The sequence below is a fragment of the Acanthochromis polyacanthus genome, chromosome 17 (genome assembly GCF_021347895.1).
Source record: "Acanthochromis polyacanthus isolate Apoly-LR-REF ecotype Palm Island chromosome 17, KAUST_Apoly_ChrSc, whole genome shotgun sequence".
NCBI classification, from domain to species: domain Eukaryota; kingdom Metazoa; phylum Chordata; class Actinopteri; family Pomacentridae; genus Acanthochromis; species Acanthochromis polyacanthus.
Genome location: NC_067129.1, coordinates 38,159,901 through 38,185,465, shown reverse-complemented (window position 1 = coordinate 38,185,465; position 25,565 = coordinate 38,159,901). Strand labels below are relative to the sequence as shown.

Here is a 25,565-nt window from a genome sequence, read left to right as displayed (position 1 = left end):
CACGGGTATCCACATTTGTCAGGTGGATTACTGCTAAAACCACAGCAGCTTCTTCAAACAGAGCTTAGGAGGATCTCACTGTGGAACCAGTAATATGGTTATCAGTGTATTTCAGAAGAAAATTTTGCTAAGAGTGACATACTGAAAGCAGCTTAAACAGTGTAAAGTGATTTCAGTATGTTTATTACCTGTATGAGATTTGTTCAGACTCTGTTTGCATTTCAGGTGTGAAGATTGATGGAATCTGGAATTCAGAAACAAACAACATGAGGTGTTTTATGACAAGTAACTAAGGTGTGTAAAGCCAACACATATTCCTGTCTGTCCACACTTTACCAAAGTGATGAATAAAATATGTAGTATATGATTACATGATGACAAAACTGGGAGTGAAACAGTGTTGAAAAAATAAACATAGAATGTAAAACTGAAGTTTGATGCAGCTTGATATCAACTTATCTGCCTGGTGCTGCAGAGGAACCAAATTCTAGCATCAATAAAACAAATCTATCGAAGAATGAGTCCTTTGCAATGTTTTTCTCTTTTTTTTTGCTTTTAGTACAACATTTATCTCCTGTTTTACTTGCCTTGTGGTTAAAGGCCTTGCAATAATGTCTCCTATTATCATTATTATTATTATTATTATCACCATTACCATTGTTATTGAAACACATTCAGTAAATACATCTCATATGTTCATAATTATCAACATGAAGACAAAATGGAAACAAGCTGTGACTCTGAACATACAATAACAATATACAGACCCCTAAGCACACCAGATCTAGTGGTCCTACTATAACCCCCGGGTTGAAATAGGACTGTATTAAAATATTACATTAAATATATGAAGAGTAATATATTAAAAATATACGAAGATCCTATTAAAATTATTATATTAATTATTATATTAAAATAATATATATATATGTACACACGTAGTCCTAGTCGTATGACCGGTTGCTTCCGGGTTATTGTGGCCGACCAATCGCGTCGCTCGCTCAGCTGGTGCTGCTTGTTAAAAGCCGCTTGGTGTTGGTTTCCGGCAGTAGCGTGTCGGGAAGCACAGTGGATGGCTGCCACAGGTCAGTAGCGTCTAAATTCCATCGAAATAACTTGTCTAACTTATCAAAAATACTCATCAAACGGTTATTCTTTTAGTCTTCGTCCGCCGTGGAGAGTAGGAGCCGTTGATCGCTGGGTATGTGGGGACGACGCTGAAGTTAGCTTCCGATTCGGCAGCTTCCGATTCGGCACTTAAGGGAAAAGTTAAGGGGAAATGAAATGAACGTGCCGTGCGACAGTTTATCCACTGATTATCTGTTTTTTTCGACACTTCTTGATGTGTAAACATTTTAGACATTTGGGTAAGACATTAACTATGCCTGACAAGAGGTATTGTATTGGTAAAATTAGTATTTTATTTGTGAAAACGTTTAAGGGGATATTTCACCGTTTTTGCTTTATAACCAGTCCTTATTAGACCAGGTCCAGATTGAAAACCACTGTACCTACACTCCTCAAATCTGGACTGAATTATTCTACAGAGCCTGTAGATTCATAAAAACACAGTCTCTGATTTGTGAAAACTTTATTCTATTTGTGAAAATGCAATAAAGGCACATTTTACTGTTTTTTCAGCATATAGACCACATTAGACCAGGTCCAGGTCGAGAACCGCTACACTTAGACTCTTGAAATCTGGACTGAATTATTCTACAGAGCTTGTAGATTCATAAAAACATAGTCTCTGATTTGTGAAAATTTTATTCTGTTTGTGGAAATGCAATAAAGGCACTTTTCAATGCTATTTGTCATCTGGGATGGGGTTGTGCAACTTATTTATACAATTAGTCAGAACAATGGCCTCTACAGATAATGTAACAATGATATAAGAATGCATTTTTTATGTTTTCTCATTCTTCTTCCTTTGATATGTGATTACAGGTACCTTGGTTTTGGATGCAAATTTTGTCCTTCTAACTTTTGGGAGTGTTATCTCTTTTTACACACGTGGACAAAATTGTTGGTACCCCTCAGTTAAAGAAGGAAAAACCCACAATTCTCACTGAAATCACTTGAAACTCACAAAAGTAACAATAAATAAAAATTTATTGAAAATTAAATAATCAAAATCAGCCATCACTTTTGAATTGTTGATTAACATAATTATTTTAAAAAACAAACTAATGAAATAGGGCTGGACAAAAATGATGGTACCCATAACTTAATATTTTGTTGCACAACCTTTTGAGGCAATCACTGCAATTAAACGATTTCTGTATTTGTCAATGAGCGTTCTGCAGCTGTCAACAGGTATTTTGGCCCACTCCTCATGAGCAAACAGCTCCAGTTGTCTCAGGTTTGATGGGTGTCTTCTCCAAATGGCATGTTTCAGCTCCTTCCACATATGTTCAATGGGATTCAGATCTGGGCTCATAGAAGGCCACTTTAGAATAGTCCAACGCTTTTCTCTCAGCCATTCTTGGGTGTTTTTGGCTGTGTGTTTTGGATCGTTGTCCTGTTGGAAGACCCATGACCTGCGACTGAGACCAAGCTTTCTGACACTAGGCAGCACATTTCTCTCCAGAATGCCTTGATAGTCTTCAGATTTCATCGTACCTTGCACACTTTCAAGACACCCTGTGCCAGATGCAGCAAAGCAGCCCCAAAACATTACTGAGCCTCCTCCATGTTTCACCGTAGGGACAGTGTTCTTTTCTTCGTATGCTTGGTTTTTGAGTCTATGAACATAGAGTTGATGTACCTTACCAAAAAGCTCCAGTTTGGTCTCATCTGTCCAAAGGACATTCTCCCAGAAGCTTTGTGGCTTGTCAACATGCATTTTTGCAAATTCTAGTCTCACTTTTTTATGAGTTTTTTCAGCAGTGGTGTCCTCCTTGGTCGTCTCCCATGAAGTCCACTTTGGCTCAAACAACGACGAATGGTGCGATCTGACACTGATGTACCTCGGCCTTGGAGTTCACCTTTAATTTCTTTGGAGGTTGCTCTGGGCTCTTTGGATACAATTCCAACGATCCGTCTCTTCAATTTGTCATCAATTTTCCTCTTGCGGCCACGTCCAGGGAGGTTGGCTACTGTCCCGTGGGTCTTGAACTTCTGAATAATATGAGCCACTGTTGTCACAGGAACTTCAAGCTGTTTAGAGATGGTCTTATAGCCTTTACCTTTAAGATGTTTGTCTATCATTTTTTTTTCGGATGTCCTGGGACAATTCTCTCCTTCGCTTTCTGTTGTCCATGTTCAGTGTGGTACACACCTTTTCACCAAACAGCAGGGTGACTACTTGTCTCCCTTTAAATAGGCAGACTGACTGATTATGAGTTTGGAAACACCTGTGATGTCAATTAAATGACACACCTGAGTTAATCATGTCACTCTGGTCAAATAGTTTTCAATCTTTTATAGAGGTACCATCATTTTTGTCCAGGCCTGTTTCATTAGTTTGTTTTTTTAAATAATTATGTTAATCAACAATTCAAAAGTGATGGCTGTTTTTGATTATTTAATTTTCAACAAATTTTTATTTATTGTTACTTTTGTGAGTTTCAAGTGATTTCAGTGAGAATTGTGGGTTTTTCCTTCTTTAACTGAGGGGTACCAACAATTTTGTCCACGTGTGTATGTCAAGTTTTGTCTTTGTAATGATCTGACCAATCATTCACAAAATACTCACAATATATGTCAACAATGGTATAATGAACCTGTGACACCCTATTTCTATCATTAATAAACACTGACAATCTTCAACATACATGGACATGGTACATGGACTTTCAAAAAAAATGTCAACAGAATTATTAACAACAAAACCAACAACAACAATAATAAGTATAAGGTTAAGCATAGGTTCTCGACCTAGACCTGGTCTAATGTGGTCTATATGCTGAAAAAACAGTAAAATGTGCCTTTATTGCATTTTCACAAATAGAATAAAGTTTTCACAAATCAGACACTATGTTTTTATGAATCTACAGGCTCTGTAGAATAATTCAGTCCAGATTTGAAGAGTCTAGGTGTAGCGGTTCTTGACCTGGACCTGGTCTAATGTGGTCTATATGTTGAAAAAACAGTAAAAATGTGCATTTATCGCATTTTCACAAATAGAATAAAGTTTTCACAAATCAGACACTGTGTTTTTATGAATCTACAGGCTCTGTAGAATAATTCAGTCTAGATTTGAGGAGTGTAGGTACAGTGGTTTTCAATCTGGACCTGGTCTAATAAGGACTGGTTATAAAGCAAAAACAGTGAAATATCCCCTTAAACGTTTTCACAAATAAAATACTAATTTTACCAATACAATACCTCTTGTCAGGCATAGTTAATGTCTTACCCAAATGTCTAAAATGTTTACACATCAAGAAGTGTCGAAAAAAACAGATAATCAGTGGATAAACTGTCGCACGGCACGTTCATTTCATTTCCCCTTAACTTTTCCCTTAAGTGCCGAATCGGAAGCTGCCGAATCGGAAGCTAACTTCAGCGTCGTCATGTGGGGATCGTCAAGGGAGTTGGTGAGTCTGTCTGTTCATTGTTGTTGGTTGTGCTAACTAGCGTTAGCGTTAGCATTAGCATTAGCGTTAGCATGTCAAATGGAATGTAATCTTGACTACGTAGTTCTCTCTCATTCATTGTTTGTGTGGTTATAATACCGGTAGACTAATGTGCAAACACTAGTCCATTTGGTTTAATTTGTACTCTGCATTGTGATCGAAATGTTTAGTAAACTGTTCAGTGATTCTGTTATTGCAAATGGATGAGTTGCGATGGAGTATTGATGGTTGCATATTGTGTACACGGAAAGATAGTGAAGTAACTTGACAATACTGATGTTCCATTAATTTTAAACTATCTAGTGATGATAAATTGTGACACATGGGTCCTGTTTATATATTACATAGGCCAGGTCTCCTTGCGTCCTTTTGAAGTGATCACCGGATGGCGAGCTAAGTTACCTGGAGCCCAGAACCTCAGCCTAAAACCTTCTGCTGGTGCTGGTAGGAGGCTGTGGCAGCCTTAATCCACCCCACGTTTACTCACACACACCTGTGCGCATCATCCGAGGCTTGAGGACATTAAAAGATTCTTGTGTTGAGCACTCAAGGATTCTTTACATTGTGCCCAGTCGAAATGAAGTGAATTACTTGCCCGAAATGAACCACGCATTATCACACTTCTCTGTGTGTGTGATTTGATACCAAACTGGTTTCCCCATTGTGGGTTAAATGGTTGTTGTTTTGTTTGGTTTATTATTTTTTTTGTAAATATTCCATCTAAATGCATGCATGCCATATTTCCTGCAGATTGTAAATATTTGGGTTTTTTGTTTATTTTGTATATTTAAAATTCACTTCAATATATGGTACCAACACCCAGCATAATTCTCTGCCTCCCTGTGTTTTAATTATTGCACTATCACCTCCGAGAGCCGAAACTAATCTTCTGATCTAGCCTACTTTTAAATTTCAAATTCTAAAATATTAAAATAAATATTTTGAAGTGTGTACATGCTACATACAAATAACATTCATGAATCATTTTGGATTGTTGAAAAAGCAGAAAACTGGAACCTTGGAACCCTGCCATACACACATCAACTACTGATTCTACAGGCCTCAACATCGATCTTATTTTACTTTTTTTTAATTTTTCAAGGGCCAGTAATAAAAGATTTTTTCCCTGAGCCAGAAGGTCATTTATTTGGACCTCCTGGAATTTATTTTATCTGTTTCCTAACCAAATTTCATGGTCGTGGGGATTATATTGCTGGATATACTGAACCTTTAAAATGGCCTTATAGGAGAGATGTTTATTTATTTTTTGAGGGTGAAAAGGGAAAAATATCCAGGCTTGAAACCAGACAAAATTCTCAAAATTCAGAACAAGTATTTTGCTCAGTTTTCAGTCCCCCCAAAAAACAGAAAACAAATATGTAAACTCTAAAATCCCTAAAATCTGAGACAGTGGAGCAACTGGAGCAACATCGCCGTCTGAAATGACATGAAGTGAACCATCAAGCTACAACAGACATTTCCACAGAAGTTGAGAAACTGTGTAAAATGCAAATAAAAACAAATCACAAAGATTTAAACTGAAAACAGCACATAAAAGGCATAATGGAAAGAGGAATTTTACAGTTTTTAAAAAACAAATTTGTTCCTTCTGAATTTGTTGCCACCAACACGTTATAAAAAGTTTGGACAGGGGCAACAAAAGACTTCAAAGCTGTGCTGGAAAGATGTCTGCATCCAGTACATGCATGGATTTTCCCAGAAAACATGGTACGAGTAAAAGAAATCCTTCTCAAGTGTAGGGATGGGCATCGTTTGGATTTTACTAATACTGATACTGCTTATCCATACTGGTACTTAATTGATATTCTTATTGATTCTCCTCTTTATAATTTGGTGCAGAAAATAAAGACATGAAAAGAAAAGCTTTGAAAAAGAAATAGGTTGTTGTTGCCACAAACTGGGCAACTCAGTGTCTTGTACGACTTCTCATTGACTCTGGCCATTCAAATGTCCTTTGACAAATTATTTCCACAAACTTACAGAACCTCCTGTGTGACTTATCATGAAGCTGCTCCTTAGAATGAGCTGCACAAACTAAGTGAGCTGTATAATTTGGTAACAAAACAGAAGCACTTCTCCTTGAAGCAAACAAATGGTTAACAAAGAAAAAATAACCAGAACAAATGAGAGGAGAACTTAAGATTTTTGCTCCTGTATTATACATCCCACCCACCAACAGTGTTTGTTAAAGAACTCTTCCCCTGCTGTGGAGAAAACTCTGTCTGATGTTGTTGAGGAGGCCTGAACACAACTTCATCATTTACTGAGCAGACCTACATGCAGCTGTCTGACAGACCTAAACTCTTTAGACTCCACTGCAGTGAATGGGTTCTAAGTGTTCCACCATAAATTTCTCATCAGAACAACAAAGCAGTGTCATTCCTCATCACCTGACCCCGGTAGCTTCCTCATTGTTAGGGTACGGTTGGGGTCTACATGAGCATGAACTAACATTGTACAGTACATACCACAAATATTAATAACTGCATCATTTGTCAAGAAACCTTATGGTACTGAAGTACTGACCCAATCCCATAGTGGTACCAATTAATATGAGAACGTGGTACCCATCCCTAACTGTCAGAGTATTTTAGACAGAGACCATCAATGTGTGTCTGTAATCTGGAAGCTCTGCAAACTGGAAATGGCTGATCACACCAGAGTCACTGCTACACGACTATCTGAGCTGTTATCTGTGACCTGCTGTACGCTGAGCCCTGGAAACTGTCTGAAATATCAGTTTAAAGTCATTTTTCTCTCACCTTCATCAGCTCTGGGTCATCCTCAGAAACGTCCGGCTCTGTGTCAGCTGTGTTTGGCTCCAGTTTAACGTCAGAGACACCTGATGGAAGAACACCAACAGCATCAGAAACCTGACTGGACATAAGGAAATATCTGCTGAGGAGTTGTTTTCAACCATCATATTTACAGGGTGGGGAAGCAAAAATGTCCTGTCAGGTAAAAACAACTATAAATGGGTATAACTTTTTTATTCTTTGGAATTTTGAACTGATTTCTTGAAGAACACAAATTTAAAGCTTTCAGAACATGTTTATTCAATCTGTCCTCCATCAGCCATGATGAAGGCCTCGACACAGCCTCTGAAAGAGGCACAGGCCCTCCTGATACCCTCCTTGGGGTAGGCCTCCCATTCCCTGGAGAATGCAGCCTTCAATAAATCCATATTGGCATTGACAGTGGCATTAGTCCTCAGCTCAATGGCGTCCCATCAGAAAAAAATCCAGGGGGTTTAGATCAGGTGAGCTCGGAGGCCAAATGCCTTTGGGCCAGAAGTTCGCCATATTGTACTCACAGAACTTTTGGACCTTGGTTGATGTGTGAGCAGGAGCCCCATCTTGCTGCCACACATAGTTGTTGTCAGGGTAGGTGGCCTTAAGCCAGGGCAAAACGGTGTATCTCAGAACTTTGTCGTACACATCAGCCCCAATTTTCTGATCTGGCTTGAAGAAGTAGGGGGGCATCTTATTGCCATCTGAGCCCAAGACTCCCAGGACCATCTGGAGATCTCTGGGTGCCCAAACTGGATTGTCTGGCATGCTGGATGCGGTGAATGGTCCTCTCACTGATGCCAACAAGCTTGGCAATGTCCTTCTGAGGGATTTGGGCATCCAGGAGATCACAAACCCTATTGTGTTTTGCTTATTGCTTGCTCACTTCACAATGCACCAAGGTCTGACAAATACTAAAAAGATTGGTTAAAGGTAAGGAACTTTGATTTTAATTATTGTTTTGATTACCCTCACCGTTTGGGCAGGACATTCAAATTTGTCAATAGGACATTTTTGCTTCCCCACCCTGTATTAGGTTGTGCATTAGGATGCATTAGGTTCAAAGTTAAAACATTGTGGTTACAGGTCTCCCTCTGTTATTTTAAGATCAAACTCTGTCCTTTGTGAAGCCACACAGTGTTCCTGTAGACCTGCTATCTGACTGGGTAGGTAGGGGTCTGTGGTAAGTTTGTGTCTGGGGTCCATGCTCATGATCATCCATGCTTCAGGCCTGATCTGTCCCCAATATCCTCCACCTGTCCACCAGATGACCTCACACCCTCCCACCTGACCCCCACATCCATCCACTCTTCTTTACGTTCCCATTACATCTTCACCTGCCGACACAATGAGCCGCTTATGATCTCATCAGTGCTACAGTTGTTCATGCTGTTATTCCAGTCACATATAGCTGTAAACAAAAGTTTTCATACACTTGTAAAGACCTGTCTGTCTTGAGTTTCCAATTATTCCTAGAATTCTTTTTCTATGGTGGAATGATTGAAACACATGAATCTTTGTCACAAAAAACAACATATTTTTGGTTCTTGCACAGATTTATTAAAGGTTTTCTGTGAAAATGAAAAAATCTTTTCAATCAAAAATATGCATAGAGCACAGAATTATCAGTGCTGATGATGTAGAAAGTTGTGTTACTTAAACTAGTCAGGATAGTGACTTGGAGCCATTTCAAAGCAGCTTCAGATCCTAAATCATCTGTTTGTCAGAATAAAGTTCATGGTCCAGTTGTGTTACTGCCACCATCAGGAAGAAAACACAAACTATCACCTGCTGCTGAGAGACCATTGGTCAGGATGGTCAAGAGTCAACCAAGAATCATCAGAAAGCAGGTCTGAATGAATGAGAAGCTGCTGGAACACAGCTGTCAGTGTTCACAGGGTTCTAGAGGATCCACGAAGAAGGAAGTTCTTCCTCTACAAGCAGAACTTTAAAGCTCCACAAGTCTGTTGCTGATCACATGGACAAAGAAAAGGCCTTCTGAAGGAAAGTTCTGGGGTCAGATGGAACAAAACTGAGCAAAAATATGTTTGGAGGAGAGAAGATGAGGCCTTTAATCCCAACAACACCAAACATACCACTAAGCATGGTGGTAGCAGCATCATGCTCGGTGGAACTGGAGCTTTACACAAAGTAAATGGAATAATGAAGGAGGAGGATCACCTCCACATTCTTCATGAAAACCTAAAACCATCAGCAGAAGGTTGATCTTGGACACAGTTGGATGTTTCAACAAAACAATGAGTCCAAACAGACAACAGACGTGGTAAAGAAATGGTTCCATCAGGATAGAATGAAGGTTCTGGAATGAAGGTTCTAGACTGGTCTCCTCAAAGTCCTGACTTAAACCATCAAGAACCTGTGGACTGATGAAGAAACAAGTCTGAGTCAGAAAGACAACAAATGTAGTTGAACTGAACCTATTCTGTCCAGAGGAGTCAAAGATAAACCAGAAGCTTTTGGACCAAAACTAAAAACACTTAATTGATGTGAAAATGAACAATAATAGCATTATTAGCATTTCTTTTTGTATATTTTTGACCAAGCAGGTGCTGACATATTTCCAGCAAACCCACAATAAATCCATAAAAAAGCTAAATACAGGGCTGTTTTCTTTTTTGCAAAGACACGGGTTTTAATGATTTCATCACAGAAAATTCAGATTTCTAGGAGTCGCTGGAAACTCCAGACTGTCATGACATGCATGGTTCTTACAGATGCATCTAAAGGTTTGTTCCAACTGCAGGATCACAGTTTGATCAGCTGTGGTGTTTTATCTGGAGTGCTTCCGTTTTTGAAAATCATGTAGCTCTGTTAAATCATGATAAGATATGGAGTTGATCATCACAACAGAGGAGACAACACATCAGATACACAACATTTTTTGTCTGCCAATTAAATGTTTTTACATCACCCTTAACAATTTTGAATATATTTTAATTAACCTTCCTTATATTTGAACAGTAAAACTTCCAATAACCTCTTTTTGAAGTAGTTAAGTGTCATGTTAAATGATGTCTTGGTGTGAGCCTCTGCATGATTTAGTAACTAATAAGATCAAATTAATCAGAAATAATTCATTGCCCTTCAGAAAGTCATTTAAGATGTGTTTCTTTCAGCATGTGCAGATGCCCAAGAACAGTCTATTATTTATTATATAAGTATTAATGTGATGAAGTGAACACATGAGCATTTAGTTTCATTGATGACTTTGTACTCACAGGTTTTGTTTCTGGAAGTTTCAAACACTCCTTTGTCGATTCTGCAGCGACAAGCACATAAACAGCAAAGTAAGTGAGAAATAGTGAGACTTTTCTTGAGGTTAGCTTCATTAAACCAAACAGTGACGATTCCATCAGTCTGTCTCATCATGCTGAACATCAACAAATTCTGTTTCAGTAGACCTGTTTAACGGGTTAGTCCTCCAACTTGACACCACAATTATCTTGCGTTTTATGCTCATATCTAATGCTGTCTTCCATGCTAAACATCCCAGTATAACAGTGCAGTTTTCTGCAGGTTTTATTCACCGCTCAGCACAACAAACACGGATGCGCTCTTACCGGCTACCCTGCGTTACCATGTAGTATCTGCTCACGTATGTCACCAATTTTTGCAAAATGACCTTTTCTGAGAAATGTAAATGCAATGTTAATTCTGGGGCACTCCTGTCGAGCTAGAAGATGGATGTGGTCCTTTGGGATAGTAGAGCTGAGGGGTTCTATTCAAGGATGATTTTGTCTTTGAGTAGGGGTCTTTAAATATGAACCAGATGCTGTAATTCTATCCTTTACCAAAAGGTATAAAAGTGACCGCTGGTCTTTGTTTGACGAGGAATCAATCGGCCGGCTCCTTCCACGCAACTTCTGTCTGTATCGATGCTGTTCTTTCTTTCAATAAAAACTTATTAAGAAAGTCCGTGCCAACGGATGTTTTTTCTCCACCTGCACTTCACAGGCATCAGAGAAACTATGAGAACCACAAATAAATCAGCTGTACCAAAAGCAATAAAAGTGCAGAACCAACATTTGGGACACCGAGCAGGGCAATAAGCAAACACAAAACAATAAAATATCTGTGTCACGAATCTGAGCTGGTGGACCCGAGCAGAGAGCCACACATCCAAGACCTGAGGAGATGTAGAATGATTTATTGGAGGGGATGAATAATGGCGGATGGGGAAAGCCAGGGTGTAGGAGCGGGGGGTTCCGGGCAGGAGTGGGGGTCCAGGCAAGAGTGGGGGTCCAGGCAGGAGTGGGGGTCCAGGCAGGAGTGGGGGTCCAGGCAGGAGTGGGGGTCCAGGCAGGAGTGGGGGTCCAGGCAGGAGTGGGGGATCCAGGTAGGAGTGGGGGATCCAGGTAGGAGTGGGGGATCCAGGTAGGAGTGGGGGATCCAGGTAGGAGTGGGGAATCCAGGCAGGAGTGGGGAATCCAGGCAGGAGTGGGGAATCCAGGCAGGAGTAGGGGTTCCAGGCAAGAGTGGGGGTTCCAGGCAAGAGTGGGGGACCAGGCAGGAGTGGGGTTCCCGGACAGCTGGCTGCGTGAAGGCAGGAGAAAAACAAGGTCAGAATTAAGCAGGAACTCAAACAGAAAACGTCAAAGGCAAGAGAGCAAACCGAACTGCATGGTTTCAGGTTCAATACTGTGGCAGGGAGTGGAAGGCTGAGCCGGTACTTATTGTAGAGGTGAGTCGTTAGCATGATGATTGTCAGCTGCCCGGGAGCCATGGAGATAGTTGATTGTCTGAGTGGAGTCAGCTGGAGAAGCTAGACTCCACTCAGGCACCGAGCTGCAGGGGAAAGACAGGGTAGAGAAGCGGATGGGAGACAACTAGACAGACAGACAACTAGACAGACAGGGCAGAGGAACGGAACTATGACAGTACCCCCCCCTCAACGGGCGCCTCCCGGCGCCCCATGGACCCAACCAAAGAGGGGCCCACTGGGGCAACCAGGGAGCAGACAGACACAGGGACCAGACAGAGCGGAAGGAACCAAAAGGACAGGAAGGGCAGAAAAAACGAGGGGAACAGACAGGAAGGGAGAACGGGAGAGGGAATGAACTAAGACTGGGCTGAACTGAACGGAACTGAGGACAGGGCTGAAGGACAGGACTGAAGGACAGGACTGAAGGACAGGAAAGGACTGGACTGGAGTGAAGGACAGGAAAGGACTGGACTGGAGTGAAGGACAGGAAAGGACTGGACTGGAGTGAAGGACAGGAAAGGACTGGACTGGAGTGAAGGAAAGGACAGGAGTGAAGGAAAGGACTGGAGTGAAGGAAAGGACTGGAGTGAAGGAAAGGACTGGACTGAAGGAAAGGACTGGACTGGACTGGACTGAAGGAAAGGACTGGACTGGACTGAAGGACAGGACTGGACTGGACTGAAGGACAGGACTGGACTGGACTGAAGGACAGGACTGGACTGGACTGAAGGACAGGACTGGACTGGACTGGACTGAAGGACAGGACTGGACTGGACTGGACTGAAGGACAGGACTGGACTGGACTGGACTGAAGGACAGGACTGGACTGGGCTGAGACTGAGCGGAGCTAGGGACAGGACTGGGCCGGGCTGGACTGAGCGGAGCTAGGGACAGGACTGGGCCGGGCTGGACTGAGCGGAGCTAGGGACTGGACAGGACTGAACTGAGGGCAGGACTGGACAGGACTGAACTGAACTGAGAGCAGGACTGAACCGAACTGAGAGCAGGACTGGACTGGACAGGACTGAACCGAACTGCGAGCAGGACTGAACCGAACTGAGAGCAGGACTGAACTGGACAGGACTGAACCGAACTGAGAGCAGGACTGAACTGGACAGGACTGAACTGAACTGAGAGCAGGACTGAACTGGACAGGACTGAACCGAACTGAGAGCAGGACTGGACTGGACAGGACTGAACCGAACTGAGAGCAGGACTGGACTGGACTGGACAGGACTGAACCGAACTGAGAGCAGGACTGGGCTGGACGGGGAATGGACAGGGTGGAGGGTCCGCTCCGGAGGACGGACCGTAGGCTGGACTGGCTGGGGATGAGTGGGCCGGTGAGTCCGTTCCGGTAGGCGGAGGTTCCGCTCCGGCGGGCGGACCGTAGGTCGGACTGGCTGGGGATGAGTGGGCCTGAGGGTCCGTTCCGGTGGGCGGAGGATCCGTTCCGGCGGGCGGACCGTAGGTCGGACTGGCTGGGGATGAGTGGGCCTGAGGGTCCGTTCCGGTGGGCGGAGGGTCCGTTCCAGTGGGACGGACAAACAACTGGGTTGGAGGCTGAGCCGAGGGCGGAGCCGGGTCCGGTGGGTCCTCCGGGGGCGGAGCCGGGTCCGGTGGGTCCTCCGGGGGCGGAGCCGGGTCCGGTGGGTCCTCCGGGGGCGGAGCCGGATGGGAGGCGCAAGGCCTTTTCATGGACTTGGGGGAGACCCTAGGCCCCTCCAACGCTGCCGAGGCTCCAGGGAGCGGAGGCGGGGCGTCGACGGCCTCCTCTTATTTCAAAATGTTTTTATTGATTTTTCTTTATAACAAACATACAGGTTATTATTACACAATGTGCCAGTGCACGCACAATTTGGCAAATGTTGCACATTTTCGACAACAGATATCACGCCTGGCATAGCAGAATCCAAACAAGACATTGTAACCTGAGATTGACTTATATAACAGCAAAAAAAAAAAAAAAAAAAAAAACACACATAAAATAGGAAACAGTGAAATAGAAAGATTAAAGGAATTAAAAGGACAGTCAGGCTGCAACCTGAAGAGAGGAGAAAAGGAAGAAAAAGAGAGAGAGAGAGAGAGAGAGAGAGAGAGAGAGAGAGAAGTAAGGAGTAAGAGAGAGAGGAGAACTATTCAGTCAAAGAGTTTGCATCAAAAACACTGCTATAGTAATCTAAGAAAGGTTGCCATACCTTTTTGAATCTTTCTTGCTGAACTATGCACCTAATTCTCTCAATTTGAAGAGAAGACATCACATCAGTAACCCATCGTGAATGTTTTGGGGGTACATTAGATTTCCACTGTGTGAGAATTAGTCGACGAGCCAGCAAAGAGGAAAATGCTAACAATTGCGTTTGAGCTTTGGAAATGTTTTTATTACGTGCCACTCCAAAAATGGCCAAGAACGGGTCAGGGTCAATTTTCGTTTTACAGATGTGGGAGTATGTGTTAAAAATTTCGGTCCAAAACAAATGTAAGCTTGGGCAAAGCCAGAACATATGTGCCAGGGAAGCTGGAGACTGCTGGCAACGCTGACATTTAGGATCAACATCAGCATATATTTTTGCTAATTTCGCCCTGGATAAATGCAAACGGTTAAACACTTTGAATTGTATTAATCTGTGTCTAATACATATGGAAGAGGTATATATTTTGCAAATAGCTCTTTGCCATAACTCGTCTGTGAGATTTAATCCTAAGTCTTCTTTCCACTGGTTTTTAAGAGGCGAAAGTGAGGGGCAGTTTGCGGCTTGGAGAATTTGGTACAATCGTGACACAGCGCGGGTTTTTTGGAGTTTGGAGTCTAGGGCTTCATCAGTTACTTTTGGGTGTGGTTTAGCTGGAAATGAAGGAAATTGGGTACGAACAAAGTCCCTTACTTGAAGGTATCTAAAAAAATTATTTTTGGGTAAATTAAATTTTTTGGATAGGTATTCAAAAGTGGCAAAGTTGCCCTCGATGAAAAGATCTCCTATTGATTTTATGCCTTTTCTGGACCAGGTAAGAAATGCTGCGTCTATGAGGGAAGGCTTAAAAAGGGCGTTTTTAGTCAGTGGCATTGACATTAAAGCATGTGTACTTTTAAAGTGTTTGCGGAATTGGTGCCAGATTCGGAGGCTTGCCTGAACAACCACATTTTTAGTGTATGTACTCATAGCCAGTGGTAGGGGAGCACAGATCAGTGAAGACAAGGATGCAGATGGACATGCATGTTGTTCCATTAAAAACCAGATCGGACTGTCTCCATTTGTATTAAACCAGATATTCAATTTGTAAATATTTGCTGCCCAGTAATAATTAAGGAAATTTGGTAGGCCGAGCCCGCCCTCTTCCTTCCGTCTCTCAAGTACTGCTCTACGTACACGAGGTACAGTTTTATTCCAAATGAAAGTAGTAATATGTTTATTAAGTTCTTTAAAGAATGATTTGGGCAGAAAGATCGGGATAACTTGGAAAAGATACAACATTTTTGGTAGAATTATCATCTTTATTGAATTAATGCGTCCTGCTAGCGTGAGGGGCAAAGAGGACCATCGTTTTAAATCTTCTTTGATTTGACTCAATAATAATCCAAAGTTAGCTGAGAAGAGGTCTTTATAGTTATGTGTAACATGGATACCGAGATAAGGCATTGGATCTGGTGTTATTTTAAATTGATATCTATCATAGGAGCAATTTTTGGCCAATTCATTAATCGGGAATAATATACTTTTGGAGACATTAATTTTATAGCCTGATGACCTGCCAAATTGAGTAATTATCTCGAGACTATTTGGAATTGAGATCTCGGGGAGTGAAATGAACAACAGCAAGTCGTCCGCATAAAGTGAGACTTTGTGGGTCATACCACCCCTCGAAATTCCATGTATGCTGTCTGAGGCACGTAATGCTATGGCGAGTGGCTCAATGGCCAAATCAAAGAGAAGGGGTGATAGAGAACAGCCCTGCCTCACGCCTCTTTGAAGGGCAAAATAAGAGGAATTAATGTTATTTGTCCTAATTCTTGCTTGAGGTAATGAATATAGCGTTTGGATCCATGATACGAAAGTTGCGCCGAATCCAAATTTACCTAATGTCCGAAAAAGGTGCTCATATTTAATTGAGTCAAAAGCCTTATGTGCGTCCAACGAGATCACGACCTCAGGCGTGGTAGATGAGTGTCCAGAGTAAATTATATTGAAAAGACGTCGGAGGTTATGAAAAGGTTGCCTTCCCTTTATAAAACCTGTCTGGTCTCGGTTAACAACAGTTGGTACAACTAGTTCTAATCTCATTGATAGGATTTTTGTGAGTATTTTGTAATCGCAATTAAGTAAACTTATTGGGCGATAGGATTCACATTTTAAGGGATCTTTACCTTTCTTAGGGAGCACCGAAATAGTGGCCTGGGTCATTGATTGGGGAAGTTTTTCATTTTTAAGGGCATTTTCGTAAACATTAGCTAACAATGGTATCAATTTTCCAGCAAAGATCTTGTAAAACTCGATTGGGTATCCATCTGGGCCAGGCGTCTTTCTGTTTTTCATAGATTTTATAGCATTTCTGATTTCAATTTCGGTCATTGGTTTCTCTATACACTTCCTCTCCTCCTCAGATATCGTAGGGAACTGTAAATTATCTATGAAATCACAACGACCTGTCAAATTTGAGGTATAAAGGGAAGAATAAAATAATTTAAATTGATCATTAATATCGTTCGGATAAAACTTCCTTTCACCATTTTGCGTTTGAATTTCAGCTATAAAATTTGCAGCCGAATGTTGTCGTAGCTGGTGTGACAGCAATCTACCTGCCCGCTCTCCATGTTCATAATAATTGTGACGAGATTTCAAGAATTTTTCACTAGCTTCATTTGAGGCAAGAAGATCGAATTCTGTCTGCAACGCTATTCTTTCTTTACAAAGATTAACTGTGGGTGAGGCGGAATGTTGTTCATCAACTGCTCGAATTTGGTCGGTCAACTCTCTAAATTTCTTCAGTTTGTCTCTATTTGTTCGGGTTGTGTATTCAATTATATGACCTCGTATATACACTTTAAGAGTTTCCCACAGAGTTAAAATGTTTGTGCCGGGTATATTGTTAGTTTCCAAGAAGAAATCGATTTGTGTTGCAATAAATTTGACGAACTCTTCATCTGAGAGCAGAGAGGGATTAAGCCTCCAGTTACATTGAGGTGTGGTTTTATTTTGAAGATAAAGCTCAAGGATAACGGGGGAATGATCGGAGATTACTATACTTTCATAAGTACATGTTTTTGTCAGTGCAAGCAACTCTTGACCTAACAAAAAATAGTCAATTCTTGTGTAGGTTTGGTGCACTGCAGAGTGAAAGGAATAAGTCCTGGAAGTGGGATTTTTAAATCTCCACGGGTCGAAAACGCCTGTAGCCTGACAAAATGTATTTATAATAGTCGCAGATTTGGATAGAGGACTTGTTGTTGTTTTGGATCGATCCAATGTTGCAAGAGTCGTATTTAAGTCTCCTCCCAAAATTAAATGGTGCGTGCCCAGATTGGGAATTCTACAAAATAAATCTCTAAAAAAGTTTGAGTCATCCCAATTGGGAGCATACACACTGACAAGCACCACTGGCGTGTTATAAAGCTTACCCTGAACAATTATGTACCTCCCATTTTTATCGCCCATTACTCTATCATGAGTGAATTGCACATTCCTGCCTATTAAAATAGCTGTGCCTCGATACTTTGAGTTCAATTCAGAGTGGAAAATCTGTGAAATGTGATTTTGCTTTAATTTTGAAATATCCTTGGTGCGAAGGTGAGTCTCCTGTAAAAACGTTACCTCTGCTTTAAGTTTATTCAAATGGGAGAACACCTTGCTCCTCTTTACTGGATGGTTGAGTCCCCTCACATTCCAGCTGATGATTTTGGTTACTGGTTTATTCGTTCCACCAGGAGGGCCCATAGTTTTCTATAAACTGATGAGAAATGAATAGATAAGCATAGTTCAGCAGTTTCCTCTCTGGAAAATAGGAAGATGAGGGGGAAAGAGAAGAATAAAAGTACAAGAAAGAGAGAAAAACAGAGTTCGAAATGTAAACATTAAACTTAAACATAACTCCCTTTTGCCGGTCTCTCCCCAAACGAGAGACTGCACCCCCCCTACCTCCCAAGCCACCATTAAGCATCTAAGAAACCGTTAGCACTTACCTAGTGTGGCTGAGACCCCCCTATCAAACACCTATGTAAAATTAAAGAACAAAAACTTTAAACATCAGCAGAACTAAAACACATCTGAATCCAGCAATGTGCACAAATGTGTATACAAAAGGAAAATAATCGGAGATGCAACAAGAATGTAAGTTAAGAAATGTAAAAAAAAAAAAAAAAAAAAAAAAAAAAAAAAAAAAGTAGATTAAATGTATAGAAATAATATTATTTGAATATATTTAAATTAAATACAAAACAATACTCTTAAACAAATTAAATGGCTACGTTTCCAATTTAAAATTATAACTGAAACATTTTGTAAATGTCAAGGAGGTAAATTAGAAATAATATAAAAGCATATACGTATAGACTGATATTTGTATATGCACGTCTATACTCCATGTCTTCAGAAAATAAAAGCAATGCATTAATGGTAAAAGCAAAGTATAGAATAAAGTTAAATTATTAGAAACGTAACATTAGAAGAACCTTACATAGGTTTAGAACAAATGTGAGGTATGTAGAGCTTATTTATATTCTGTAGACCTGCATAAACAGTCCTGTAGTAAACTCTCCATTGAATCTCAGCATGTGCAGGTCTTACTGTGCAGCCAGTTCTTTCACGAAAGTTGTTGCCTTATCTGGGTCAGTGAAGAATCTCTGGATGCCATCTGCAGTTGTAATTCTCAGTCTTGCGGGGTATAAGAGTCCGTATTTCACTCCTCCGCACTCCCGCAAAAGTTTTTTCGCTGGGCCAAAAGCAGCTCTGCGTCGGGCTACGGCTTGTGTGTAGTCGGGGAACACGCCGATGCGGTCTCCATCGACAGACATTGGTTTCCGCGTTGAAATGGCCCCTCGTAGTATTGCTTCTTTTTCCTGGAAGTAGTGACACTTAACTACAAACGCCCTCGGTGGCTGACCTTCTGCTGGGGGCTGCTGTAAGGTGCGGTGTGCTCTGTCAATCATGGGCAGAAAATCCAACTTCAAGGCATTGCGGAGGAGCTCCGCAATAAATGTACTCGGTTTAGACCCAGTCTCACGGCCTTCTTTAACCCCCAAAATACGTAGATTACACCTCCGTGATCTCGCCTCAAGGTCCTCAGTTTTGTAGGATAAACTCGAGATTTCCTTTTTCATTTCTGCAACTTGTTGCTCCAGGTCTGCGATCTTGTCCGAGTGTGTGTTCGCCGCTTCCTCTAAACTCGAGGTGCGCTCGTCCAAGAGGTTAGCTTTAGCATTGGCTTGATCGATAGATGCAATCAGTTCGTCCCGCAATGCACTTATCTGCTTTGACATCTCATCTGTTTGCATCCGCGATCTCTCGTTGATCTTTGCCAAGAGTTCAGTCCTTAGATCTGCAATAGCATGGAGTATGGCAGATTGCTCTGAACTTTCTCCATGTTCTGTAGCTTTAGCTTTAGCATTAGCATTCTTCTTCGTGTCCGACGGCATGGTTGTTCTAATGCGTGACAGCCCAATATAAACCACAAAAAGCACTCAATATGGAAATCCCTGATGTCGGTGTACACTGCTGTTGCACTATATGAAAAATAAAATTGTTCTGCTGAAAAAAATTATATAGGTGCTGACGAGAAGCTCAGACGTGCGTCTACATCTCTCCGAGGCCAAACAGGAAGTCGTCGACGGCCTCCTCAGGGAGCGGAGGCGGGGCGTCGACGGCCTCCTCAGGGAGCGGAGGCGGGGCGTCGACGGCCTCCTCAGGGAGCGGGGGCGGCGCAGGATCCAGGGGCCCCTCCGGGGGCGGCGCAGGATCCAGGGGCCCCTCCGGGGGCGGCGCAGGATCCAGGGGCCCCTCCGGGGGCGGAGCTGGAGGGAAGGCGCAGAGCCTCCTAAGGGGCTCAGGGAAGGCCTTATGCCCTTCTAAGGCCGCTGAGGTCCCGGGGACTGGAGGCGGAGCGTCGTCGACCTCCGCGGGGACTGGAGGCGGAGCGTCGTCGACCTCCGCGGGGACTGGAGGCGGAGCGTCGTCGACCTCCGCGGGGACTGGAGGCGGAGCGTCGTCGACCTCCGCGGGGACTGGAGGCGGAGCGTCGACCACCGCGGGGACTGGAGGCGGAGCCGGGAACTCCTCCGGGGCCGGAGCGGGAGCCGGGGGGTCATGGTGCCTCCTGGCTTTGCGTCTTTGACGGCCAGGCCGCTTGACAGGTGGTTCCATGGGCGGCAGAGAGCCAGGGCCCGGTTGGCTGCTAGGGGAGTCAGCAGGCGGGTCACTCAGAGGAGCACTCAAGAATTCATGCATGTAAGCAGGTAAGTGGTCGGCTAATCCGGGTCGCTGGCCTGCTAGTTTCCGGCCCAGGATTATGCTTGAGTCTTGGGGGTCTTCCCTCCACTTCTCCCACAACTCGTATAGCACGTTGAAAAAAATGCTGTGCTCCTCGCAGGAGGAGAAGAAGTCTAAGGGCGTGTCTTGGGTTAGGGACTGGGTGTCGGCAGGGTCCGGGGCTGGTGGCACAGGTGGAAGGGAAAATGGCTCGGGCTGGGCTGGGGACGAGAAAACTTGGTTGAGCAGGGTGACGAAGTGGTTTAATTGTGCCTTTGTGGCGGCAGCATCCTGTAAGGCTTGGCTGTATTGAAGTATCCGGGTCGGGTCGGGGGCTTCCTGGGAGATCTGGCTGGCTAAGACGGCGAGTTGGGAGTACATCTTCTGATAATCGGTTGTAAGCAGACGGAAGGTTTGGTGAAGTTGCCTGATGTCGAATGGCGTGGGCGGGTCCGGCCTTGGCGGTGAGTTCTCCGGGTCCATGTTTGGCCAGAGTATTCTGTCACGAATCTGAGCTGGTGGACCCGAGCAGAGAGCCACACATCCAAGACCTGAGGAGATGTAGAATGATTTATTGGAGGGGATGAATAATGGCGGATGGGGAAAGCCAGGGTGTAGGAGCGGGGGGTTCCGGGCAGGAGTGGGGGTCCAGGCAAGAGTGGGGGTCCAGGCAGGAGTGGGGGTCAAGGCAGGAGTGGGGGTCCAGGCAGGAGTGGGGGTCCAGGCAGGAGTGGGGGTCCAGGCAGGAGTGGGGGATCCAGGTAGGAGTGGGGGTCCAGGCAAGAGTGGGGAATCCAGGCAGGAGTGGGGAATCCAGGCAGGAGTAGGGGTTCCAGGCAGGAGTGGGGGTTCCAGGCAAGAGTGGGGGACCAGGCAGGAGTGGGGTTCCCGGACAGCTGGCTGCGTGAAGGCAGGAGAAAAACAAGGTCAGAATTAAGCAGGAACTCAAACAGAAAACGTCAAAGGCAAGAGAGCAAACCGAACTGCGTGGTTTCAGGTTCAATACTCTGGCAGGGAGTGGAAGGCTGAGCCGGTACTTATTGTCGAGGTGAGTCGTTAGCATGATGATTGTCAGCTGCCCGGGAGCCATGGAGATAGTTGATTGCCTGAGTGGAGTCAGCTGGAGAAGCTAGACTCCACTCAGGCACCGAGCTGCAGGGGAAAGACAGGGTAGAGAAGCGGATGGGAGACAACTAGACAGACAGACAACTAGACAGACAGGGCAGAGGAACGGAACTGTGACAATCTGACCAAATAATCAACAAAGTTTGATCCAAGGCACAACATAAAAACACATCAAAATGGTAAAGATGTCTGTGTAGGTCCTCATTTATCCAGGTCACGGTTATCAAAGTAGTTTAAATCAATCCACTGGACTTTAAGAAAGTCCAGTGGATTGATTTAAACTACTTTGATATCAAAATGGTAAAGAAAATAAAGTAAATGTAAATGAACATAATCATACAAAATCACAATGCTACAATATTTATTTAATTATTACTCCGCCAAGGAATGCGGCAGAGTTATGTGACGACGTACGTTTGTCTGTGAATCTGTCTGTTAGCAACATTACTCAAAAACGGACCAACAGATTTGGATAAAATGTTCAGGGAAGGTCAGAAATGACACAAGGACCAAGTGATTAAATTCTGGCAGTGATGTGGCTTATAGTCTGGATCCACAGATCAATTCCCACTACATATTTAGGTCAGGCGATTCAGTATCTGTCCATAACATACACATGGAGAACACACACCTGTGTTCAGCACAAGGTCAGGGAATGGACAGTCTTGGCAGAGTACTGCGTTCTCTGAGTGCTTTTCTTTTTGATACATATTTTTAGGCTTTGTAAACCCTCTCCACACACATCACAGCAGAGCAACACTATGCAGCAATCAGACGTCTGTGTGAAATGGACAAGGTGAGATACTGAATGCTGCTATAGCACAGACTGCATAATGAATTATAATAAATAAAGTTAATAGTCTATGTGCGATACACAGGACAGAGCAAACTGATGCTACGGTCGCTGATCCAATCAGTGGCCAGCACTGTACACTATGCCTTTTATTTCGATTAAATATTCTTTTAATGTTTTAATGTAGCCACAAGGGGACACAAGCCAGTGTCTTATTGTGCCGGTCCCAAGCCCAGATAAATGCAAAGGGTTGTGTCAGGAAGGGCATCCGACGTACAACTTTGGCCAAATCAAACATGCGAATCAAATGTATGACTTCCATACCAGATCGGTCGAGGCCCGGGTTAACAACGACCGCCATCGGTGTTGTCGACCTACAGGGTGCCGGTGGAAAATGGACGACTGTTGGTCGAAGAAGGAGGGGAGGAAGGTGTGTTCGTAGGAAGAGAGAGAAGAGGAACACCAAGAGTCTAGGACTGAGAGTAGGGACTTTGAATGTTGGAACTATGACAGGAAAAGGTAGAGAGCTGGTTGAGATGATGCAGAGGAGGAAGGTGGACATACTGTGTGTCCAGGAGACCAGGTGGAAAGGTAGTAAAGCTAGAAGCTGAGGAGCAGGGTTCAAGTTGTTCTACCATGGTGTAGATAGGAAGAGAAATGGAGTAGGAGTTATCTTGAAGGAGGAGTTTGTTAGGAATGTCCTGGAGGTAAAAAGAGTGTCAGATCAAGTGATGAGCCTGAAGCTAGAAATCTAAGGTGTGATGTTCAATGTTGTTAGTGGGTATGCTCCACAGGTAGGATGTGAGCTGGAGGAGAAGAAGAAATTCTGGTTGGACCTTGATGAAGTGATGCAGAGCTTCCCTAGAAGTGAGAGAGTTGTCATTGGTGCAGACTTCAATGGACATGTTGGTGCAGGAAACAGAGATGATGAGGAGGTCATGGGCAGGTTTGGTATCCAGGAGAGGAACGCAGAAGGACAGATGGTGATTGACTTTGCAAAAAGGATGGAAATGGCTGTAGTGAATACTTTCTTCCAGAAGAGGCAGGAACATAGGGTGACCTATAAGAGTGGCGGTAGGAGCACACAGGTAGACTACATCTTGTGTAGACGGTGTAATCTGAAGGAGATCAGTGACTGCAAAGTAGTGGTAGGTGAGAGTGTAGCCAGACAGCATAGGATGGTGGTGTGTAGGATGACCCTGGTGGTGAAGAAGATGAAGAGGGAAAAGGCAGAGCAGAGGACCAAATGGTGGAAGCTGAAAAAGGAAGAGTGTTGTATGACTTTCAGGAAAGAGTTGAGGCAGGCTTTGGATGGTCAGGAGGTGCTTCCAGATGACTGGACAACTACAGCAAATGTGATCAGGGAGACAGGTCGGAGAGTACTTGGTGTGTCATCTGGAAGGAAAGGAGATAAGGAGACTTGGTGGTGGAATGAGGAGGTGCAGGAGTGGATCCAGAGAAAGAGGTTAGCTAAGAAGAAGTGGGACACTGAGAGGACTGAAGAGAGTAGACAGGAGTACAGGGAGATGCAGTGCAAGGTGAAAGTAGAGGTGGCAAAGGCCAAACAAGGGGCTTACGATGACTTGTATGCTAGGTTGGACAGTAAGGAGGGAGAGGCTGATCTGTATAGGTTGGCAAGGCAGAGAGACAGAGATGGGAAGGACGTGCGGCAGGTAAGGGGGATAAAGGATAAGGGTGGAAGTGTGTTGACAGGTGCCAATAGTGTGATGGGAAGATGGAAAGAGTACTTTGAAGAGTTGATGAATGAGGAAAATGAGAGAGAACGAAGAGTAGAAGAGGTGACTGTTGTGGACCAGGAAGTAGCAAAGATTAGTAAGGATGAAGTGAGGAGGGCATTGAAGAGGATGAAGAGTGGAAAGGCACTTGGTCCTGATGATATACCTGTGGAGGTATGGAAGTGTCTCGGAGAGGTAGCAGTAGAGTTTCTGACTGGGTTGTTCAACAGGATCTTAGATAGTGAGAAGATGCCCGAGGAATGGAGGAGAAGTGTGCTGGTGCCCATCTTTAAGAACAAGGGAGATGTGCAGAGTTGTGGCAGCTACAGAGGAATAAAGCTGATGAGCCACACGATGAAGCTATGGGAAAGAGTAGCTGAAGCTAGACTAAGGGCAGAGGTGAACATCTGTGAGCAGCAGTATGGTTTCATGTCAAGAAAGAGTGCAACAGATGCAATATTTGCTTTGAGGATGTTGATAGAGAAGTACAGAGAAGGTCAGAAGGAGCTGCATTGTGTCTTTGTAGATCTGGAGAAAGCTTCTGACAGGGTGCCCAGAGAGGAACTGTGGTTTTGTATGAGGAAGTCTGGAGTGGCAGAGAAGTATGTTAGAGTGGTGCAGGACATGTATGAGGACTGTAAGACAGTGGTGAGGTGTGCTGTAGGAGTAACAGAGGAGTTCAAGGTGGAGGTGGGACTACATCAGGGATCAGCTCTGAGCCCCTTCTTGTTTGCTATGGTGATGGACAGGATGACAGACGAGGTTAGACAGGAGTCTCCATGGACTATGATGTTTGCAGATGACATTGTGATCTGTAGTGAGAGCAGGGAACAGGTGGAGGAGAAGCTAGAGGCGTGGAGGTTTGCCCTGGAAAGGAGAGGAATGAAGGTTAGCCGCAGCAAGACGGAGTATCTGTGTGTGAATGAGAGGGACCCAAGTGGAAGAGTGAGGTTACAGGGAGAAGAGATCAAGAAGGTGGAGGATTTTAAGTACTTAGGATCAACAGTCCAGAGCAATGGAGAGTGTGGAAAAGAGGTGAAGAAGCGTGTACAGGCAGGCTGGAACAGCTGGAGAAAAGTGTCAGGTGTGATGTATGATAGAAGAGTTTCAGCTAAAATGAAAGGAAAGGTTTACAAAACTGTGGTGAGACCAGCCATGTTGTTTGGTCTGGAGACAGTGTCCCTGAGGAAAAGACAGGAGGCAGAGCTGGAGGTAGCAGAACTGAAGATGTTGAGGTTCTCTCTGAGAGTGACCAGGATGGATAGAATCAGGAATGAGTACATCAGAGGGACGGCACATGTTAGAGGCTTTGGAGATAAAGTCAGAGAGGCCAGACAGACGGTTC

General features: G+C 43.7%; 1 pseudogene; it reads right to left on the bottom strand.

Annotated features, from left to right (window-relative positions):
* LOC110972845 (NACHT, LRR and PYD domains-containing protein 14-like) overlaps positions 1–25,565 on the bottom strand; it is a 56,982-nt pseudogene that overhangs the window by 5,794 nt on the left and 25,623 nt on the right.